This window comes from Odocoileus virginianus, chromosome 16 (genome assembly GCF_023699985.2).
Source record: "Odocoileus virginianus isolate 20LAN1187 ecotype Illinois chromosome 16, Ovbor_1.2, whole genome shotgun sequence".
Classification (NCBI taxonomy): domain Eukaryota; kingdom Metazoa; phylum Chordata; class Mammalia; order Artiodactyla; family Cervidae; genus Odocoileus; species Odocoileus virginianus.
In genome coordinates, this window is record NC_069689.1 from 43378347 (window position 1) to 43393830 (window position 15484).

Here is a 15484-nt window from a genome sequence, read left to right on the forward strand (position 1 = left end):
GCCCAGCAGACAGACAGAAATCCCGTGTTGAAAATTAGAAGATCCACATTACAGCAGTAGTCATTTGCATAGAGCATTAAGAAATTCATGGAAGAAGGTCTGACCTCCTTGAGACTGGAGAAAGGAGAGAAAAGAGGGCTGGGTGAAGAAGGAAAGTGGAAAGAATTCCAGGGACAGGAAAACAAGAAATGCTTTGTGGAAACAGGTCAAGTAGGGCTTGAACAGGGAACTTTATCTGGAGTTTAGTATCTGAGAAGAAGACTCTGGGTGTTTTAACCATCAGGAAGCTGTCGGTCACCTGTGAGAGACCACATGTGGACCCAGGCGTGCTCGGGAGAGGAGGTGGACACCACGAGGACAGTGGTTTTCAACTGATCTGTGTCCTCTGTCCCTCTGAACACTGGGATCTGTCGTGGTGTCTGTGAAATGCCTGTGTCGGCATGGATCTGAACACCGTCCCCAGAGGCAATGTCTGGTCCTCGAGCCCCGGCTGGGGCTTGGACCCGCCTCTCACCTCCCTCCTCAGGTCCCAGCCAGCCCACTCGGACTGCTCAGGGGTATGGGAACGTGATCTTAAACATGAGCTTTAATTGGTCTTTTATATCATTTGTGACACCATATAGAGTTATCTTGCTTTATATTAAAATACTCACTTGAAAATTGTGGTCCATAAAATGCCTTTTCTAACTGTATTATTAATCATAGCTCAGACTAGCAAACCAACTGTAAGTTTTTCTGATTATTCTAAGGAAAGTGAAGCTGAACAAAGCAGATCAAAGCCATCACAGTTAACCTCCTAATTATTCGGCTCACTAGTATATTTTTTTAAGATATAGAAAAACAGGGGTCCCCTTCTAAATTTGCCAAGACATTAACCTTTCCAAGTAGATTGATTAAACTGTAGTGCGGTTACTCACCACACTGGGTAAAATACATATTTATATATACAATGGATTGCTTGCATTTTTTTTCTCTCTTTGGGATTTTTGCTATTTTTTTTTTTCAAGGTAGGTATAGTTTCCTAATACTTAGAGGAACTGAGAAATGGAATGTTATCAGGGTATGATTTCCTTACCAGTGAGAAAAGTTTAAGCATTTTTAGTCTGGTTTGAGACAAGCATCTCCCTAATCATTGAAAGCTGCAGAGTTTAAAACATGGGTTTATATTACAGATATTGTCTAGGAGTGGGGATTGGGGTTGTCTGTGGTATTATGACAGCATATGCTTTTTTTAAAAAGTGCTTTAGACCTCCTGCCAGACACACTTCTCTCTGGAGGCCCATAGAGTGAACACGCCAGCAGCACATTTATGATTACTTATGACTTTGTTTTTTAATTTATTGAGCAAGTTTTCCTGCAAACTTTTTTTTTAATTTGCTAAGAAGGGAAGTTTATTTTTCATTTCTAAATTGCTGACTTTTGTTTGTTGATGTCTATAAAACATAAGAGCAGTATAGCCCACTATGGTAAAATAGAATTGAATTTGTGACTGCCAATTTTCCTGTAAATTGTCTTTAAAATTTTTTTCTGGTTTAGCTATTTTTTTTTTCTGTAATAAAGTGGAAAGATTTCCCTTGGTCACTAGATTGTTGACAAGTAAATCATTTTTGGTATCATGTAGCATTCTTTGTTTGAATATGGCACATGTCCTCTTACTTGTGTGTTGCTTTTAATGTGTGAAATAAATGATTTTATGGTTATATGGAAGGGAAATGAGTGGTGGACTAGGAGACAAGATTGATTGGCAACCGCATTTCCCTATACAAATGAGTTTTATTACAAACTAATAGTGAAACCAGAGTAACATTTAGGAATAATCACAGACAGCCCAATTCTCTGAAATGTCTGTTTGGGTAAAAAGTATGTCAGTATGAGCATGAGGATTTGGGAATGGACCTTGAACAGCACTGCACTTCCTGGATCAGCATGGAGAGTGAAGAAACCACTAAGATTCCATCAGAAGTAGTTCTTTTAACAGCATTGTAAAAAGTAAGTTAACAGTATTGTTTGCTTTGTTCTTTAATAGTCTGTTATGGAGGGTGGCTAAAGGGCCATCTGCAGCAAAGGTGTGTCATCCCAGTTGTTGTAGGTCAGTGGTGACATACCCAGTGTAGAAGGCTGGACTCACAAACAGAGCAGCGGGATAAGTGAATACATAACACTCAAACTCATGCCATCTGTGTTTTCCACCCGGGCTGTGCTACTTGATTTGTGAACCAGTGGATGAGAAAAAAATCACTGTGGTATCTGAAGAAAAGTGCTTTGGGACCATCCAAGATCAGGGTTTGAGGTTCCAAATTAATTCTGTGATTTATAAGCTAAAACTTTGGGTATGAGTTCTTTGGTCTGATCATGTGTAATCAGCAGATAATACATAAATGAACTTTATATTATAAACACAATCAAAACTTTGTTCCCTTTTAATAGCTGAAAAGTTTTTCCTTTTTAAAATGTAGCATAGTTTTAATCTTAAAATGATTTTTCTCGGCATAAATTACTTATTTGCCGTGATAGTTTATTCTTCCTTGATATTTCCTGCTTTCTCCTGGCTTGCAAATGGGTTGTTAGTAATTTGTACTTATGTCTCATAGTTACTTGGAAAACATACCTACTTTTTAAACTATACAAATCATTACCTTTTATGCTTTCAAAAAACATGTTTGAAAATTCCTTTATCATCAAAGCCAAGACTGAAGCCATAAGCCTAGACTCCATTATGTGCCAAATTTAGTTCACTTTTCCTTTTCTTGCCCCATTTAGTTTTCTGGCCATTATTAATTTCATCTGAATTCATTAATCAAAATGTTGTCCCCCCCCAAAGCTTCTAGGAAGCTTCTAGCTTCCTCTAGAATATATGACTTATACAAATTTTACTTTTGCCTTTTAGATGCCATTTTATTATCACCATTTTATTTGTTAGTTAGTCTTAACTCCGTTTCACACTGTATCCAATGAACTAATCTCAGTTTTGGTTTCTCTTGGGTAATGTTTCCAAGAGGGAAGTCTAGGGTACCTCTCAGCAGTTTTTCTAGGAAGAGGGATATATTTTCTGGGCCTCATATATTGTGTATCAGAATGTCTTTTGGTTACCATTCATTTTGTTGACTGGAATGACAACTTGTTTGGGAGCAGTTTTTGTGTTGCAACTTTTCTTAAACTGTTGCCATTTTGTTCTATTGTTTTCTATCCCTAGTTTCTGGAAGAGAAAGCTGAAACCATCCTCATTTGATTATTTTTAGGTTATCTGATTTTCTGATGGCTGTGTCCAAAATAATTTATTGTCCTTGAAATTCAAGAACGTCCTGAGGTAATCTTTAGGTCTGGTTCTCTTTTGAGTATTCTTGCCTGGAACAAGATGAGTCTTACATACCATCCCAGATATGTTCTCTGGGTTCCCTTTTGCCATGCCTTCATGGCAAGTGTTTACATTTCATTTTTAAATCATTTATTTGCAGACTGGGCTTCTGCTTTCTAATCTCCATGTTTACTTTCCTCTCTTAACACCCTCAACTTTGTTCTCTTTTCTGTGTATTCTGGTGGAATATCTGAACTCTACCCTTCTTCACTGGAGATGGAAATGGCAACCCACTCCAGGACTTTTGCCTGGAAAATGCCATGGACGGAGCCTGGTAGGCTACAGTCCATGGGGTCGGGAAGAGTCAGACACGACTGAGCGACTTCACTTTCACTCTTCACTTTCATGCATTGGAGAAGGAAATGGCAACCCACTCCAGTATTCTTGCCTGGAGAATCCCAGGGACAGAGGAGCCTGATGGGCTGCCGTCTATGGGGTCACACAGAGTTGGACATGACTGAAGCGACTTAGCAGCAGCAGCCCTTCTTCATACCTGATTTGATTTTCTCCAATGTCAGTTCAACTCATCATCACCTCCAAAGCAGGTTTAAATTATGATTTTTTTCTACTTCCTTGTAATCTTTCATCTAATCTCCTTTCATCCATCTCTATTCATATATTACCTGCATTCCAACTACTTGTTTTATCTCATCCTGAGCACTCCTTGATGCCTTTTGTTTTTATTTCCCGGAGAACTTATAAGACTTAACACTTAATAAGACTTAATAATTAAGTTATTATTAAGAACATTCTTTTCTACATTGTTTGTGCACTCAAATAGTAAGAATAGCTGTCATTTTCTGAGTGCTTAATTTTTACCACAAAGGAGTAGTGTGAAGTTGCTCAGTCGTGTCCAACTCTTTGCAACCCCATGGACTGTAGACCACCAGGCTCCTCTGACCATAGGATTTTCCAGGCAAGAATACTGGAGTGGGTTGCCATTTCCTTCTCCAGGGGGTCTTCCTGACCCAGGGATCAAACCCAGGTCTCCTGCATTGCAGGCAATCTCTTTACCATCTGAGCCACCAGGGAAGCCCATACTATACTAAATACTTTCCAGACATTTTTTTTTCTCATTTAATCCTTAGGACACTCTGCAAGGAGTAATTATTATCCTTATTTTACTCATGAGGAAAAAAGCATTTAAAAATACTAAAAAGTCCAAGGTCAGACAACCCAAAATTAATAAATTGAAGAGTCAAAGTTTAAACCCAGGATTCTCTGGCTCCAAAGCCCGTTTTCCTTACCTCACTATACTATCTTATCTATAAATGACTTTCATATTTTAATAAAATATTCAAAAGAATAACACTCCCCTTTTACTGAAGTTTTTTTTTTTTTTTTTTCCACTGCCGCATTTTCTCTGTCTTCCAGTTCCGATCTATGCCTTCATTCAACCTTGTAATGAGAGATCACTGCAAATGCGGGTCCTCTTCCTGTCCCTACGCTCCAAGTTATGAGCAGTCTGTAGGCCAGTTACAGTGGTATTTGCCCCCTGGAGACGTTGTGTAGTTGAATAACAAGGGCACCGGGTTTGAAATAATGGAAAACCCAGATTCGAAGCCCACTTGTGCTATGTGGCAGCCGTGGACAAGTTACTTAGCCCCTGTTACCGTGTCAGTGTGCGTGTCGGAGGACGTGCCGCCCCAGGTGAAGTCCCTGCCACCGTCAGCACGTTGTTGACTGCGGTGGGTGGCGGCCTGCGGGCCCACCCGCCCCAGCCCAGCCCCGCCGCGCACCCAGCGGCCATGAGCCGTCCACGTCTCAGGATGCACCGCCGCACTGGCCGCGTGTCCCGCGTCCCAGGATGCACCGCCGCACTGGCCGCGTGTCCCGCGTCTCAGGATGCACCGCCGCACTGGCCGCGTGTCCCGCGTCCCAGGATGCACCGCTGCACTGACCGCCCGGCTCGGCTTGGCGACGGAGCCCGGCCTCAGGCCAGAGAGAGAAAGGTGCGGAGAGGGTGTGGCTCGGGGCCCGCGGTGCCTCGAAGGCTGAGGTCAGTCAGTACCGGTCTGGTCCCCGCGCAGGCCGTGTCGGGTCCTTGTGCGGACGCAGGCCGAGGCCATGCCCTGTCCGCCCGTGAACCGTGTACCAGGCAGGCCCCTTGCCACGCAGGTCGAGGCCAGGTCCGGCCCTGGCCTCCAGCAGGCCGCAGCCCTGTCCAGTCCTGGGCTGAGTCTCCGCCGTCTCGCTGCAGCCTGCCTGCCGGCTTTGCAAAGTCGGTTAGACTCGTCCCAGGACTCCAGTGCCAAACGGGTTTCCCTCTTTGTCTTGCCCTCATGGGTTTTTGTGAATTGCTGGGTTAGCATCTTCTCACTCAGGTGACTAGGGGTCAAGCCCACATTTCTGCGGAGTTCAAGGTAAGGGAGTCCGGGAGACTGTCCGGAAGTGGACTCAAGGCCTAGACTCAATTCACAGACTGCTGTGCCCTCTGTATCCCTGGCCAGTACTTCTGAGGGGGCTTCGTTTTTCTCAGGTGAAAGTTATTATCCCGGTGTGACTTTAAGGAGACTCTTAATTATACCCCTTTTTTACTCTAAAATGCAACCAAATGTATCAAGGACCCAGTATATGTTTACACCCGGTTGTGAGATTTGGGGGCTGGGACCTCAAAGATGAAAAAGGCACCCATCCTGTTCCACATAGTCATAGACTGTAGGCCTAAATCACCCTATGATTTTTGATGTTTATTCCAGTTTTTCTTTTGCCCCATCAGAAAATGGGGGGGTAAAAGAAATCATTAAAATTTAAATCAACTGAAATGGGGGAGGTGGAATGTGAAGTTGTAGAAAGGGTAAATTGATCCACTTAGGTTGGTTTGCCTACTGTAAATTGTGCCTTATCTTCCATTAATAGTTCAGTAAACAAATTTAGTAGGTCCAGACCAGCATTTTTTAAGATTAGAATAGACAATACAGTACATTATAAATAGTATGGATAAGTATTGTTTTGTGAAACTTTGAGTTGAGCATGCATGCTCAATTGTGTCTGACTCTTTATGGCCCCATGGACTGTAGCCCACCAGGCACCTCTGTCCATGGGACTTTTCAGGCAAGAATACTGGAGTGGGTTGCCATATCCTCCTCAAGGGGATCTTTCCAACCCAGGGATTAAAGCTGTGTCTCCTGAGTCTCTTGCATTGCAGGCAGACTCTACCCACTGAACCACTGGGGAAGGTTTCAGTTATGTATATTTAATAGGTATATTTATACTAGGTTGTGATGTAAAGTATACTTATTGTGGATTACATCTTCAAAATTGTTACAGGTTTAGATCAGGACAAATATGTTACATGTATAGAAAGTAACTTTGCAGTAGTAATAATTTATCTTGATATCAATTATTTGCAAAGATTGAAACTATGAAAGAGTCAAATGGTATTTCTGCCCTAATTAGCTCCATGCTTTATAATTACTTTACATGGTATTAGCATGGCATGTGTTTGGGTATCTGATCCATCACGTTCACTGTAGATCGTTGCTGATGTGTAAGGAATGGAATGGCAAAATTGCTCCAATATATGAGATCAGTCACTCTAGTTGTTGCTGATAATAGAAGCCACAAACCATCATTGTTATGGCGAAAATATGCATGATTTATAGGTTATGTCTGTTGTTGCCGTGTGTGACCATATGAAGATCTTTGCTTTACATTTTCCCTGCTAAAATTCAGTAATGAAGTTAAATAATCCGAGAGTTTTCTGGTCTGTCCTAATTATGATGTTACTTTTTCTAAAAACTTGATGCAGAGCATATCTGACGTCAAAGGGGTTTTGCTATTGAAAGATGTTTTTCTTTTCAGCTTTGATAAGAGATTTTTTTAAATTTTTAATAAAATTTAAAGCTCTTAATGGTTGTTGTTGTTCAGTCACTAAGTCATGTCCAGCTCTTTGCAACCCCATGGACTGAAGCATGCCAGGCTTCCCTGTCCTTCACTGTCTCCTAGAGTTTGTTCAGATTCTTGTCCATTCAGTCAGTGATGCTTGCTATAATAATTATTTTTGCATTTTATATTTGTGTTTATTTGTTGACTAGTTGGTTGGTTGATTTTGATTTTAAGGATTTAGATAACTTGAAGTTTGGACTATAGTTGTTGAAACTAATTTATTCTCTGTGTATAATTTATTCTCTGATGTGTCTGTCCGACATTTAATTTTAACTGGCTAATATTTTATTTTGCAAATGGACCTTGCAAAGAGTGTACCGTCATCAAGCAACCTACTTTTTTTAACCATACTTAATGGTAACTGCTATGATAGGAATTCCACAAATGTATGAATTAATGAACACTATAACTATAAATTATTCATATAAACATTTGGTGATACATCTTATTAGTTTGTAGCAAAACAATTTTTATACCTGATTTATTTTAAGAGGAACTAACATTTGGCAGTTTTATTCCAGAGAAATGATAAGGCATCTATTTTAAAAAGAGATAAGTGAATGGAAATCATCCTGTCCTATTGGACACTTTGAAACCACACCCAACAGTGAAACAAGTAAAGTGATATCTAAATTTCTATTTCAAAACCAGCCTAACACAAAAGAGGTTAAGAAGGCAGGGGATTGTTTTACCTCAGTTTAGATCTCAGTAGAAACTTGTGAGGGACACTTTATAATCAGTCTGGTATGTGCTATTTTGCTCATATCCCTTTAGTCTCTTCCAAAGTGTTAGACTCCAGCATTCACTGTGTAGTTCAGTTGATCTGTTAATAGAGCAAATGACTGCTGACATTCAGGGAATGTGCTTGCCTTTTCCAGCAATAGCCAAAGTTTGAGATCCTTAAGTAGCTAGAGAGCAGGGACCATCGCTGCCTTGTTCACTGTGATTTCCTATTTTCAGGCACATAGGAGGTGCTCAATAAATAATTGTTGAAGGAATGAAAATACCATGGAAGGAGGAAGAGCAGCAGCAGATGGTACATGCAGCTTAAAACATAGGAGGAAAGAGTATTATCAGATCCTTAACTAGTATTTACTGAGGGTCTCCTATGAACCTAGTAGTGTTTCTGGGGTGAGATGTGGGCTCACGGGCTCTTTCCAGCTTAGGGGAGGCAAGGAATATACTGATAAATTTGAGTTACAAGAGGATTTTTGTGCTGTACTGTTAAAGAATGGGACTGCACATAAAATGTGCCTGACAGTGTGACTTGGATGATAAGTGTAAAGAGAAAGGTTGATTCAAGTTGCTTTGAGAGGCACTGTTTCCCAGAGGAAATGGGTGGGGCTTGGATAAGGACGGATGGCAGGCAGGGCATGAGCATAGCCACTGGCTCACCCCAAGGGGAGATTGGTATTAGGGGACAGTGGGGAGCAAAGTGGGACAGGCTGCCTGGGGGTCATATTTTGGAGAAGAGACTAGGAAATAGACAATTATGGAAGTTAGATTTCATGTAACCAGCATAAAGAAGCTGTAAGTTCTGGACCAAGGAAGTATTTTGTTGAAGGCTGTGTTTTTAGAGTGCTCTAAAGGAGGAGCTTTCCCTCAGAGACTAGAAGGGGACAGAATACTGACCCCAGGACTAGGATTTCAGTACTACTTTCAGTCACATCACAATGTTCTAGTCACTGGACATTAGCAACCAATGAGGGGAAATGCATTTGTCCTAGAACTTCATTTTAGGAAGGTCTGGAAATGACCAAAAGGTGTCTACACCTGTTCAACAGCCACAAACCCACACGTGCTTAGTCTCAACCTCAAACCTGGTCTATGTTTCTAACGCCCTGTGGAATAATAAAGTCAAATAAGGAGAGAGAAGTATGAATTCTTGTTCTTGGAAATGAATCTTAGTTGCTGATATCATGAAATTTAGTCCAGCTTATGTTTTTCATAAAGGACTTCATCCTGCCTTTTAAAAACTTGCTCCCAAGAATTCACAAACTGAAGAGAGGTGCCCATCCTTGGTGGTCTCAGGTTGCCAAGCACATCTTCTCTTGGTTCTTTGTTGGCACATGGTGTGTAGGGTATGGGATAAGAGGGAGAATGCAAGTGAGAGGGAAAAGATAGACAGGAAGCTCTTGAGCTCAGAGGTCTCACCTTCCTCTTTGTGTTTCGAGCAACTTATTCAATTACATGTATTGAATGAATGATGACTGGATAGATAAGGGGCATTTTGTTTCCTGATTGTCTTGTATGCATAACATGGTGTCAGTGGCCCAGATATTTATTCAAACACTCATCTCCTTCCTACCTCTTTCTTCACACCTGTTTGGTGCTGGTGCAACTCATAAGGTATATGGAATATGGAATAAGGTATATGGAATGCCTGGCACAATGTTGGATTAAGGGAGTGTAGATGTTAAAACTACTAATTCAGGCCTTCACAGACTGGAACAATCATGGGGTTAATGATTTTGAGGATGAAAAGTTTATCTGCTAACTCCAGTCTGTTTCCTGATTCCATACTGTGCAGTCTGAGCTCCTCATTTAAAATCCATGGCTTATGCTTGCATGCACAAAGGCTACGTAGTAGTAAATTTTGAAGTCTGTCTCCTCTATGGTCCCAATGTGCGCCTGGGTAGAGCATATAGATATACTCGTACCATATGTACATGTGTCCATTTCCCTCTGCACTCTTTATTATAGGGTTAGTGAACAATACTGCTCATCTGTGTGAGTATGCATCTATATCAGTTTGGGAAGTCACTGTGTATTTTTATTATTGAGATCCTTAGATCCTTCAAAACACATAATGTTTTATGTCTGGCACATAGTATGAACTCAGTAAATGCATGCTAAGTGAGATAATGAACAAATACTCTGTTCAGAGAATGGTCATGGGTGCTACTTGAAAACTTTATACAATCCTTATACTCAAGATTTAATTGGAGAAACTAAGTCTATGTGCAAAAACTAAAGTCTATTATTAGGAATAAACATAGGAATAAAGCATATAGATTAAATATATTAATAATATTGGTTATTATAATTATAGCTAAAATTTACAAAGTGCTTACTATGTGCCAGGTACTCTCCTAAGAGCTTTGATGGATATTAACTAATTTAATATCTTCCTAACTCTGTAAGATATTGCTGTTATCGTCCCCATTTTGCAGTCGAGAAACCCGAGGAACTGAGACTTAAGTGACTTGTCTGGAGTCACACAGTCAGCAAGAAAAAGATCACAAAATGAGCACAAAGAGGCACTGGGGTTCAGCAGCAAAACTTTCTGGAGGAGACCAGTTGAGATGTGGCCTGCCCCATCACCGAGACACAGACCATCTGGTTGGCCCTCACCAGGGGTGGTAAACGAGGCTGTGGAGAGCCTGCTCACATAGCCAGATAACTGTTTCTTGAAAGAGATTCTCTCCTTTGAGGAGAAAAGCAGATAAACGCTATTAAACTTACATTTTCTTCTCTAGAAAATCAAGGTTTGGTCTCAAATATAACACGAAGCTTAGAATATCAGAAGCTGCCCTGCTTCCCTTTCCTCCATGTCCCCACCATATGCAGCTGGGTACCCTCTAGTCCTTGCTAGCAGAGCTGTGGCACCGTATCTAGGGGTCTGCTTCCCATTAGGGCCCTGTGTCCTGCTTCCTCTGTGTTCCTCTTCTGAGTTCCTAAGTAGCCCTCCAGAGTCCTGATTGGATTTGCCTGCTTTTATCCCCTACCCCATTTTTACCCTGTGAACTATTCTTTACACTCTTTCTTACTTCAGTAACATTTAGTGACAAGATTGCTCTGTGTATAAAAACTCATCTGTTTTTTAACACATGTCTTATTACTCCCCTCGAAACCTCTCCACTCTTATCAGGCTTACTTGCTTACATTTTATTGTCAGAGGTAACATTCACTTTTTAAAATAATGAATCATTAATATTGTAATAAATGATTTAACATCTATTAATGGGGATTCAAATATATAAAACTGATTTACTGCCTTGAGTCCTACAGTTTTCTAATAAAATGAAACAATATTTTCTGGAAGTGACACACACACATGCATCTTGCTCTGTCTTACTTCCTTTGCATTCCCTGTTTTCTGTCAGCAAGGAACTGATACATTTATCATGAGGCACAAGTGAGAAAGAGAAAAAAAAGGGAAAAGAAAAGCTTTACTTTAGGAGTCCCGGAAGGACCATGTTTGTGTTTATCTTCCTCAGGGAGACTCCTCAGAGGAGGTCAGGCTAACAATTCCCCCGTCACAACCAGCAAACCTCCAGAATTCCTCACTTCTGTCCCTCTAGCTGTTGTCCTCTGTTGTACAGGTTTTTCACCTGTCTCTAAAGAACGAGGAACTATACCTTGTCCTTGACTCAAGAAATATAGCAGATGTGAGAGTCTTCTGATAATTGAGAAGCTATGAGCTATGTATAAATACTTCATCTTTGATTTGTACATATGTCTTATCAGTAGATGACATATATTTAGTTATACAATTGACAAACAAACAAAAAAACATGTGGTCCTACGGTACTGTTTTGGCTTATTTAATTCTGAGAAAGGGAATCCAGAGTAGAGTTCAGAAGTATCCTTCTCCCCAGATATCTGCAGAGTGAAACTGAGTGTTGGTTGCCCACAAGTTGGGGTGTTAACTATTGACATGTATTGAACAGCTCAGCACGGTGCTAAGCTCCAGGGATATAAGGATGTGTGAGGCATGTTCCAGAGGAATTCCCAGTGTAGTGGGGACTGCATGCATGCTCGGTCGAGTCCAGCTCTCTTGCAACCCCACAGATTGTAGTCTGCCAGGCTCCTCTGTCCACGGGATTATCCCAGCAAGAATGCTGGAGTGGACTGCTAGTTTTCCTTCAGGGGATCTTCCCAACCCAGGGATCCAACCCACACTCCTGTGTCTCTTGCACTGCAGGCAGATTCTTTACCGTTGAGCCACTAGGGAAGCCCCTGTAGTGGGGAAGCAGATATAAAACCAGCTAAATTGTAATAGTAGAGTGCTGTAGTATAGTTATAAACACACAACAGGGTGGGCTGAGAGCTGTGGGACTTGGCAAGGGAGTCAGACTTCCATCAGGCAAGAGAGAGCAGAAAGCAGCCAATGGATGGGCATGGAAGTTGCCTGCTTCTTTTGCCTGGAAAGTAGTGGGAAAGGGCAAGAGGAGATTCTAAAGGACTGGTTGTCTCCTGTGACAAATCTAGACAGAGTATTAAAAAGCAGAGACATCACTTTGCTAACAAAGGTTCATACAGTCAAAGCTCTGGTTTTTCCAGTAGTCATGTACAAATGTGAGAGTTGAACCATAAAGAAGGCTGGGCACCGAAAAATTGATGCTTTCAAATTGTGGTGCTAGAGAAGACTCTGAGAGTCCATTGGACAGCAAGGAGATCCAACCAGTCCATCCTAAAGGAAATCAGTCCTGAGTATTCACTGGAAGGACTGATGCTGAAGCTCTAATACTTTGGCCACCTGATTCAAAGAGCCAGCTCATTGGAAGAGATCCTGATTTTGGGGAAGATTGAGGGCAAGAGGAGAAAGGGGCAACAGAGGATGAGATAGTTGGAAGATATCACCTTCTCAATGGACATGAGTTTGAGCAAACTCCAGGAGATAGTGAAGGACAGGGAAGCATGGTGTGCTGCAGTTCACAGGGTTACAAAGAGTCAGAGACAGCTTAGCGACTGAACAAGACTAGAAATGTACAATGTGGGGTAATTCTGCATAGTCTCCTGGAAAGATCTGATAAGATCTGAACCACAGTCTGTGCATTTAGTGCCCACTCTGCTGAAAGATCACCGCCCGCCAAATGAGCTTTAAAATTTATGAGCCCTTTAATAGAAAAAATCTGAGAAGAGAAAAACAGACTAGGATAATTGCATAAGCAAGTGTTGAGTGAGAGGGCCTTGACCAGTTTTCCTTCTTTGAACTAAGTTCATTAGGGAAATTTGAGAAACTGTAAAGTTTCAGAGAACTTCAAACTGGCATTTTCCCCTTCTCTGCTTCTAGTCAACTTTTATTTTGCTGTCAGCTATTAAGCTGACAGAAGAAGAAAGCTGTCTTTCAGCGGTTGGAGTCAGCCAATGAGGAGAGCTTCAAACCAGGGTTTCGGGGAGGCGGCACTGCCCAGACCTCCTGGGAGGCGAGGTTCGGCTTATGAGACAAACAGGAATCAACTTGTTGAAGCTTTTTTACTTGTCAGGGCACCTTTAAATAATCCACGCTTGCAGCTGTTTCATCTTCGCAAAGGAAAGTGAAAATGGTCCCGAAAGGTCTAACATCTCAAGCTCTGTAAAATGAGGGCCACCTGCCTTTACAATGGAAGTGTCTGAAGCAGGCAAACAACGTTTACATCGTGCCACTAAGTTTGTCTTTCCTTGTCCGTGATGATTGTTCTTTGAGACACAAATCAAAACAAAGCGAATCACATCCAACTATTCTAAAAAGAAAAGATGACCTGATTTTTTGGGTCACTTTATGGTTCAGAAAGGGGATTTTTTTTCAATTGCTAGGAAACAGGTGGAAAAATTTCATTTCTGAGAGTGATGCTCCTTAATTAGTTTTGTGGTGTGGTGCTGGTGGTAGTAGTGGTGGTGATTTAGCTAGCAAAATCCATGCCCACGTTTCAGGCTTCTGGAGAGTAATGCGCTGTCAGACCAGCTCAGAGGACTGTGTAGGGCTGTCAGCAGTGTTTTGGGTCTCTCTCTGCCACTAAACCCCTTCCTTTTAATACAAAGAACAAGACTATCCTGAGTAGTAGTTGACGAATGACTGTGTGCGCTGAAATGCAATGACGATGAAGCAACTGATGCATTTGTAATTCACTGTCTCAATGGATTCCACTCTTCTCCTCTCCAAGTGGTGAAACAGGAAACAGCATCACATCAGGAATAACCTGAAGGTGTCCTCCAGGAGCCGTGCCCCACGTCACTGATTGCCCTCAGTCAGAAATCTTGACCTGCAACTTTAGAGGGTGGGTCTCTGAAAGAATTTCAGAGCTTACACAGCAGTGAGGTGTGTTGCTCTCTGATGAGAAAGAAGCTGGCTGGAGCACTGGGAGTCTGGCTCTGACTCTCTTCACAAACCAGGGGCATCTTTGTGCACTGAAGTTTCAGAAAGGTAGGCACCATCTTGTGGATGTTGTTATTATTTGAGCACCTTCAAAATCAAGTTGGCCTTGACTCTGTGTATGTGTGTGTGTGTGAGAGAGAGAAAGAGAAATGATCAAAATGTTTGCTTTTTGGCCTGATGCCGGAGAGAGACAGAAAACAGAGGTCCAAAGCCATTTGTTTGATAAGTTTGTAGTAGTGGAGAGTAAACGGTGAATTCAAACTTCTACTTCTAGCCTGTATTACTTGCTCTCTGGCAAGTTTAAACTGATTCATTTAAGGCACAGGAAGAATTGTTCAGAGAGTGAAATCACACGAGGCCGAACACTCCGTCAGCGTAGCTTGATTTATTTGGAAATCCTTGACTCAAGCTGAAATGAAAAGAGTGCCCATGGATCTCCAGGCAACACGGAAAAGGCCATTTCAGACTACTTAAGAATGTCATAAATTTGGAACAAGGCAGAACTTGCTCATCTCACAGTGACAAGCTTTTTTAAGCTTGTTCCATCTTGAGGGAGATAATGTCATGTCTAGAAGACATTAGCTGATTAATTCTAAAACTTCCAGTTTTGTGCAGAAAAACAAAACAAAAGCAAAACTTTATTTTTTCTCACCCATGTTTAATGAGGATGTTCTTTGAGCACTTTTATTTCCTAAAAAGCCTTATACAGAGCAAGGGAAAGAAATTTGGGAAACTTGCTGGGTGATGATTCATTCATTAATCTGTAATATACAAGGTCTTTCTCCACTACAAGGGAGGGTTCAGACTTTAAACAACACCTTTCATTTCCCTCCCCTACAAGCCTTTTTTAAAAAGGGGGTTTCCACTTAAAATTTCATCAGTAAAAGGGACAAATTCTTAAAGAGGAAAATAGATTCAGATAATAATTGTATAGTCTTCCCATTAAAAAATTTCTATCATTTCTAAAAGCAATCACATTAATTTACATAAGTTTGAAGATAATTCTGGGTTTAGTGGTAAACTGCACTAATTGAGTCCTTATTGTGTATTTACACATTTCACATTTAATTCGATGAGACAAGACTCATGCCATTTTCAGATAAGGAAATTTAGTCTCAGTGAGATTTATAGCAGCATAGTAGGGAAGTGAGAGAGCCAGA

General features: G+C 41.2%; 1 protein-coding gene across 3 annotated transcripts in view; it reads left to right on the top strand.

Annotated features, from left to right (window-relative positions):
• Positions 1 to 5228: 5228 nt before the first annotated feature.
• CERS3 (ceramide synthase 3) overlaps positions 5229 to 15484 on the top strand; it is a 153421-nt gene continuing 143165 nt past the window's right edge. Inside the window, exon 1 of one of the 3 annotated variants that reach the window (XM_070478140.1) lies at positions 5229 to 5307. The gene's annotated coding sequence lies outside the window, so the exon portion shown is untranslated. Of the gene's footprint in view, positions 5355 to 14289; positions 14373 to 15484 lie in introns of those variants that run through there. The other 2 variants (XM_070478141.1, XM_070478142.1) reach the window with 2 other exon arrangements.